Source organism: Canis lupus, chromosome 14 (genome assembly GCF_003254725.2).
Source record: "Canis lupus dingo isolate Sandy chromosome 14, ASM325472v2, whole genome shotgun sequence".
NCBI lineage: Eukaryota > Metazoa > Chordata > Mammalia > Carnivora > Canidae > Canis > Canis lupus.
Genome location: NC_064256.1, coordinates 17,820,393 through 17,828,798, shown reverse-complemented (window position 1 = coordinate 17,828,798; position 8,406 = coordinate 17,820,393). Strand labels below are relative to the sequence as shown.

At 39.4% G+C, this 8,406-nt stretch overlaps 1 pseudogene; it reads left to right on the top strand.

Moving 5' to 3' along the window:
• Positions 1 to 3,725: 3,725 nt before the first annotated feature.
• Positions 3,726 to 4,760, top strand: LOC112674938 (histone H3.3A-like; annotated as a pseudogene).
• The last annotated feature ends 3,646 nt before the right edge of the window (positions 4,761 to 8,406 follow it).

Sequence of the window (8,406 nt, the reverse complement as noted above, 5' to 3'; positions counted from 1 at the left end):
CACCAGTGTTTTTACTTGCATACAGCAGAAACCAACCCCGGCCTTCTTAAGCAGAAAGGGAATTTGTTGAAAACTTATTGAATGACAGCATCCCATTCATACCTCTCAAAGTTTCCCCATTCCTAAAATTCTGGTTTCCCCAAAACCCCATGTAAGATCAGCAATCTAAGGAGACACGGCTCTCCAAGAGATGTGGGGTGAGAGTCTGGCTGGCTGGATCGACATTCAACTATTTTGAACTAGGAAGAGATAATAGGATTAAAGGATCAGTCTGCACAGTTGGAGCAAGAGATTGTGGCAGATGCAAGGCTTAACCTGACAAACAAAGCACACCTACTGAAAGGTGCCAACACTCCCCACTATGAGCAAGGAGGAACTCTGAAGAGGAAGGACCAGTGGGAAAGAGCAGCCAAAACACAACAGCAGAGTGTACACAGCATACTCCAGAAACACTTCCTGAAGTCTTCATTGTTGTTGCTATTATTGCTGGATTTTTTCCTTTCCTCTTTTCTTTTCTGGACACAATGACTAGAAGGAGAAATTCACTGCAAAAGAAAGAACAGGAGGTAGTACTCTCTGCCATGGATTTAAATCAATATAGACTTAAGTAAGATGTCAGAACTAGAATTCAAAATAATGATTATAAAGATACTAGCAGGGCTTGAAAAAAGCATAGAAGACACTAGAGAATCCATTACTGTAGAAATACAAGAACTAAATTCTAATTGGGTCAAAATTAAAAATGCTATTGCTGAGATGCAGTTAAAAGATCGAAGCTCTAACAGGATAAACGAGGCAGAAGAAAGAGTCAATGATATAGAAGACAAAATGATACAATGCAAGAAAGCTGAGAAAAAGGAAAACATCTCCTGGATCAGGAAGAGAGATCTTGAGAAATCAGTGATATCATAAAGTTAAATAATATTCAAATATAGGGGTTCTAGAAGATGAGATGGACATGTGGGTGGAGAGGGTTTATTTTCACAAATTATATCTGAGAACTTCCCTAATCTGGGAAAGGAAGCAGGCGTTCAAGTCCAGGAGGCACAAAGAACCCCCCCTCAAAAATCAATAAAAATAGGTCAACACCTTGACCTATAATAGAGAAGCTTGCAAATTTCAGAAATAAAGAGAAAATCCTGAAAGCAGCTCAGGACAAGAGTCCTCAACCTACAAGGGTAGAAATATAAGGCTGGTAGCAGACCTGTCCACAGACACCTGGCAGGCCAGAAAGGACTGGCATGATATATTCAACATGCAAAGTGGGAAAAATATACAGCCAAGAATAGTTTATCCAGCAAGGCTGTCATTCAAAATAAAAGGAGAGAGAAAGAGTTTGCAGGATAAACAAAAACTAAGGAATTCATGACCAATATTTCTTCCATGGCCCTGGAAGAAATATTAAAGAGGATCCTTTGAGTGGAGAGAGAGCCCAAAAGAAAGACCAGAAAGGAACAGAGACAGTCTACAGAAACAGCAACTTTACAGGTGGTACAATGGCACTAAGTTCATATCATTCAATAATTACTCTGAATATAAATGGACTAAATGCTCCAATCAAAAGACACAGGGTATCAGATTGGATTTTTAAAAAGACCCATGGATATGCTGTCTATAAGAGACTCATTTAGACCCAAAGACACCCCCAGATTGAAGGTGAGGGGGTAGAGAACCATTTATTATGCTAATGGACACCAAAAGAAAGCTGGGGTAGTAATCCTTATATCAGACAAACTAGATTTTATTTTATTTTTTTTTTTATTTTTTTTTTTTAATTATTTTATTTTATTTTATTTTTAAATTTTTTTTTTTTATTATTTATTTATGATAGGCACACAGTGAGAGAGAGAGGCAGAGACACAGGCAGAGGGAGAAGCAGGCTCCATGCACCGGGAGCCCGACGTGGGATTCGATCCTGGGTCTCCAGGATCGTGCCCTAGGCCAAAGGCAGGCGCTAAACCACTGCGCCACCCAGGGATCCCCAAACTAGATTTTAAATCAAGGACTATAATAAGAGATGAAAAAAGACACTATATCATAATAAAAGGGTCCATCCAACAAGATCTAATAATTGTAAATATTTATGCCCCTAACTTGGGAGCAGCCAATTATATAAACCAAATAATAACAAAATTAAAGAAACACACTAATAATACAATAATAGTAGGATTTTAACACCCACCCACAGCAACGGACAGATCATCTGAGCAGATCAAAAGAAAACAGGGCTTTGACTGACACACTGAACCAGATGGAATTCACAGATCTATTCAGAGCATTCCATCCTAAAGTAACAGAATACACTATCTTCTTGCGTGCACATGGAACATTCTCTAGAATAGATCACATACTGGGTCACAAATCAGGTCTCAAACAGTACCAAAAGATTGAGATTATTCCCTGCATATTTTCAGACTAGAATGCTTTAAAACAAACTTAATCACAAGAGAAAATTTGGAAGGAACACAAATACATGGAGGTTTAAAAGTATCCTGCTGAAGAATGAATGGGTCAACTAGGAAATTTAAAAATACATGGAAGCAAATGAAAATGAAAATTTGACAGTTCAGAACCTTTGGGATGCAGGAAACTCAGTCTTAAGAGGGAAACATATAGCAATATAAGCCTTTCTCAAAAAGCAAGAAGATACTCAAATACACAACCTAACCTTACACCTAAAGGAGCTGGAAAAAGAACAGCAAATAAAGACTAAACCCAGCAGCAGGAGAGAAATAATAAAGATTAGAACAGAAATCAATGGGGAAGAAACCAAAAGAATAATTGAACAGGTCAATGAAACTAGGAGCTTGTTCTTTAAAAGAATGAAGATAGATAAACCCCTAGCCAGATTTATCAAAGAGAAAAGAGAAAGGACCAAAGTAAGTAAAATCATGAAAGAGGAGAGATCATAACCAACACTGAAGAAATGCCAATAATTATAAGAGAATATTATGAGCAATTATATGCCAACAAATTAGGTAATCTGGAAGAAATGGATGCATTCCTAGAAACATACAAACTACCGCAACTGAAACAGAAAGAAATAGAAAACCTGAACAGACCCATAAACACCAGAAATGTTTAAGAAATATTTTATTGATTTATTCATGAGAGACACAGAGAGAGAGAGAGAGAGGCAAAGACATAGGCAGAGGGAGAAGCAGGCTCCCCATAAGCAGCTCAATATAGCACTCGATCCTGCACCCTGGGATCATGCCCTGAGCTGAAGGCAGACCCTCAACCATTGAGCCACCAGGCATCCCTCTACCAAACATTTAAAGAAACTAATGCCTTTGAAGCTCTTTCAAAAAATAGAAATGGATTACTTCCAAACTCATTCTATGATGCCAACATTACCTTGATCCCAAAATCAGACAAAGACACCCAAAAGAGAGAATTACAGATCAATATCACTGATGAACATGGATGCAAAAATTCCCACCAAGATACTAGCTAATAGGACCCACAGGACGTTAAAAAGATTATTGACCATGACCAAGTGGGATATATTTCTGGGCTGCAAGGGTGGTTCAACATTTGCAAAAAAAATGTGATACACCACATTATTAAAAGAAAGGACAAGACCCACACGATCCTCTCAATAGATGAAGAAAAATGCATGTGATAAAATACAACATCCTTTCTTGATGAAATCTCTCTGCAGTGTAGGGATGGAGGGAATGTACCTCAATATCATAAAAGCGGATAGAGCGGTTTGGTCGTTCGTTGGCGGGTCTTCTTTCTTTGCTCGGCGCCTGCGGCTCTCCATTGGGCAGCGGCGGCGCAGCAGTCGGAGGAGCCTCTAAAGCTTCAGCGTTGGGTAAAAGAAAATGGCCCGAACCAAGCAGACTGTCCGTAAATCCACGGGTGGGAAAGCGCCCCGCACACAGCTGGCCACTAAGGCCGCCCGGAAAAGCGCCCCTTCCACCGGCGGGTGAAGACACCTCATCGCTGCAGGCCTGGGACCGTAGCCCTTCGGGAGACCCGCCGTGACCAGAGGTCCGCCGAGCTTCTGATCCGGAAGCTCCTTTCCAGAGGTTGGTGAGGGACATCGCCCAGGATTTCGAGACCGATCTGAGGGTTCAGAGCGCCGCCACGGGCGCGCTTCAGGAGGCCAGTGAAGCGTGCCTGGTGGGTTTATTTGAAGATACTCATCCGTGTGCATCCACGCTAAGAGAGTCACCATCATGCCCAAAGACATCCAGTTGGCTCGCCGGATACGGGGAGAGAGAGCTTAAGTGAAGGCAGTTTTTATGGTGTTTTGTAGTAAATTCTGTAAAATACTTTGGTTTGATTTGTGACTCTTTTTGTAAGAAATTGTTTATGATATGTTGCATTTGTACTTAAGTCATTCCATCTTTCACTCAGGATGAATGCGAAAAGTGACTGTTCACAGACCTCAGTGATGTGAGCGCTGTTGCTCAGGAGTGACAAGTTGCTAATATGCAGAAGGGATGGGTGATATTTCTTGCTTCTCATGATGCATGTTTCTGTATGTTAATGACTTGTTGGGTAGCTATTAAGGTACTAGAATTGATAAATGTGTACAGGGTCCTTTTGCAATAAAACTGGTTATGAAAAAAAAAAAACTGGTTATGACTTGATCCAAGTGTTTAACAATTGGGGCTGTTAAGTCTGACCATACATCACTGTGATAGAATGTGGGCTTTTTCAAGGGTGAAGATACAAGTCTTAACCACAGTGTAACTTACAGTTTCCTTAAAAAAAAAAAAAAAAAAGTAAACCTGGCAGCTATAGAATACACTATGTGCATTTATAATAGCTATTTTATATATTGTAGTGTCAACATTTTTAAATTAAATGTTTTACATTCACATGTGGTGGGGAGTCTTGTCATTAAGGTGTGTGTAATTTAAAGTCCAGTTGGTTTTCTCCTAACTAGACTGCACTTGTTTTCATAATAGTAAAATGCTTTGCAAATTATACCTTGCATAAGTCCTCATTCTACCACATGTTAACTAATCCTCTAGCTGATTAATGCAAACACTAATGGGGGGATTTTATTTATAAGGGCTCTAGAATATAATACAAGTTATTCACACCAGCATCATCTGTTACTAATTCTAAACTAGTTAGTGCAGCTTTTCTTTGTGTTGTGGTTGGTCTCATAACTAGGTTGAGTTTTTCGCTACCAAGAGGGAAACAATGCCGAAGTTCTTTTCCTTGTGGAGTTTGTATTATAATAACCCTTAGAGTAAACTTGCTGTGGGGGAGGGGCACAAAACTCCAGCTTTTTTTGAACTTCTGCGGGTTAACATGGTGTCGGGTTAGGTTACATCTGATACATGGTCCTGGGAAAAATCACTTTATAGAGATGGCCTTTCCAAGTGGTTTTAAAAATTATCCTTCTATTGAAGTCTTCTAGGTCAATTATGTATGTTGACTAAATTTACAAATAAACTTGTTTATTCAACTAAAAAAAATATATCATAAAAGCCATGTATATGAAAAACCCACAATACATACCGTCTTCAATGGGGAAAACCTGAGAGCTTTTCCCCTAAGGTTAGTGACATGACAAGGATGTCCACTCTCACCATTGTTGTTCAACATAGTACTGCAAGTTCTAGTCAGCAATCAGACAACAAAAAGAAATAAAAGGCATCCAAATTGGCAAAGAAATCAAACTCTCATTCTTCGCAGATGACATAATATTCTATATAGAAAACCCAAAGACTCTGGTGAAAAGTTGCTAGAACTGATACAGGAATTCAGCAAAGTCACAGATATAAAATCAATGCACAGAAGTCAGTTGCATTTTTGTACACTAATAATGAGGCAGAGGAAAGAGAAATCAAGGAATCTATCCCATTTACAATTGCACCAAAAACCAGAAGATACCTAGGAATAAACCTAACTAAAAAGATAAAAGATCTGTACTCTGAAAACTACAGAACACTTAGGAAAGAAACTGAAAACACGAAGAAATGGAAAAACATTCCATGCCCATGGATTGGAAGAACAAATATTGGTAAAATGTCTTATGCTACCCAAAGAAATTGACACATTTAGTGCAATCCCTATCAAAACATCACCACCATTTTCCACAGAGCTGGAACAAACAATCCTAACATTTGTATGGAACCAGAAAAGATGCTGAATAGCCAAAGGAATGTTGAAAAAGAAAACCAAAGTTTTCACAACCACTGTTGTGATGCCACCACAAGCTGTATTACAAAGCTGTAATCATCAAAACAGTGTAATACTGGTGTAATACTGGCACAAAAAAAGACCCACAGATCAATGGAACAGAATAAACAACCCAGAAATGGACTCTCAAATCTATGGTCAACAAATCTTTGATGAAGGAAAGAATATCCAATGGAAAAAAGACGATCTCTTTGGAAGATTGGACAGCCACATGCAGAAGAATGAAACTGGATCACTTTCTTACACCATACACAAAAATAAACTCAAAATGGATGAAAGACCTAAGTGTGAGACAGGAATCCATCAAAATCCTAGAGGAGAACACAGCAGCCTCTTTGACCTCAGCCACAGCAACTTCTTGCTAGACATGTCTGCAAAGGCAAGTGAAACAAAAGCAAAAATCAACCATTGGTACTTCATCAAGATACAAACTTTTTCACAGAAAAAGAAACAGTCAACAAAACTAAAAGACAACTTACAGAATAAGAGAAGATATTTGCAAATGTCTTATCAGATAAAGGGCTAGTACCCAAAATCTATAAAGAACTTATCAAACTCAACATCCCGAAAACAAAAAATCCGGTCAAGAAATGGGTATAAGAAGACATGAACAGCCATTTCTCCAAAGTGAAATGGCTAACAGGCACTTGAAAAAATGCTACCCATCAACTCATCATCAGGGAAATACAAACCAAAACCACAATGAGATACCATCTCACAAGGGGAACAATAGATGTTGGTGAGGATGAAGAGAAAGGGGAACTGTTGGTGGGAATGTGAGCGGATGCAGCCACTCTGGTAAACAGTATGGAGGTTCCTCAAAAAGTTAAAAATAGGGCAGCCCGGTGGCTCTGCGGTTTAGTGCCGCCTTCCGCCCAGGGTGTGATCCTGGAGACCTGAGATCGAGTCCCACACCAGGCTCCCTGCATGGAGCCTGCTTCTCCCTCTGCCTGTATCTCTGCCTCTCTCTGTGTGTGAGTCTCTCATTAATAAATAAAATCCTTTAAAAAAATGTTAAAAATAGACCTACCCTATGATCCAGCAATTGCATTACTAGGTATTTATCCATAGGATACAAACATAGTGATTCAGTGTGGAGCATGCACCCCAATGTTTATAGCAGCAATTTCACAATAGCCAAACTAAGGAAAGAGCCCCCCACCCCCAAAAAAGAGCGCAGATGTCCACCGACAGATGAGTGGATAAAAAGAAGTGGTCTATATATATAAAGGAAAATTGCTCAGCCATCAAAAAGAATGAAATCTTGCCATTTGCAATAACATGGATTGAACTAGAGGGTATTATACTAGGTGAAATAAGTCAGAGAAAGACAAATGCCATATGATCTCACTCATACATGGAAGGTAAGAAACAAAACAGTGGAACATAGGGGAAGGGAGGGAAAAATAAAAGAACATGAAAACAGAGAGGGACACAAATTCTAAGAGACTCTTAACTCTAGGAAACAAACTGAGGGTTGCTGGAGGGGAGGGAGGTAGGGGGTGGGGTAACTGGGTGATGGACATTAAGGAGAGCACTTGATGGAATGAGCACTGGGTGTTATACTGATGAATCACTAAATTCTACCTCTGAAACTAATAATACACTGTATTAGTTAATTGATTTTAAATTTAAAAAAATTCATTAATTAAAATAAAAAGATCAGCAGTCTGCTCTACTAAGGGAGCCTGCGCATGAACAGCAGAGTGCAGGGATACTACAGTAAGCAAAAAATTCAGCTTTGTATTTTTTATTTCAGATATTAAGCAGTGGTTTCATTATCCTTTGGTATTTCCCTAAGCAGTATAATAATCCATAACCTAAAATCTAGTCCTCTGTTAAGAATCTGACTGGGAGAACCATGAGTGTAAGTACTGACTATTAATTTTAAACCTGGGATCCCTGGGTGGCGCAGCGGTTTGGCGCCTGCCTTTGGCCCAGGGCGCGATCCTGGAGACCCGGGATCGAATCCCACGTCGGGCTCCCGGTGCATGGAGCCTGCTTCTCCCTCTGTCTGTGTCTCTGCCTCTCTCTCTCTCTCTCTATGTGACTATCATAAATAAATAAAATTAAAAAACAAAAAAAAAAACAACAAAAAAAAAAATTTTAAACCACACCTAGTTGTCACTACACTATCTTGGAAATCCCATAAAGGGTTGGGGTTTTGTGCACATTGTTCACTGCTGTAAACCTAGAACTGTGCCTTGTGCTGGTGATCAATCAATAATAATAAAC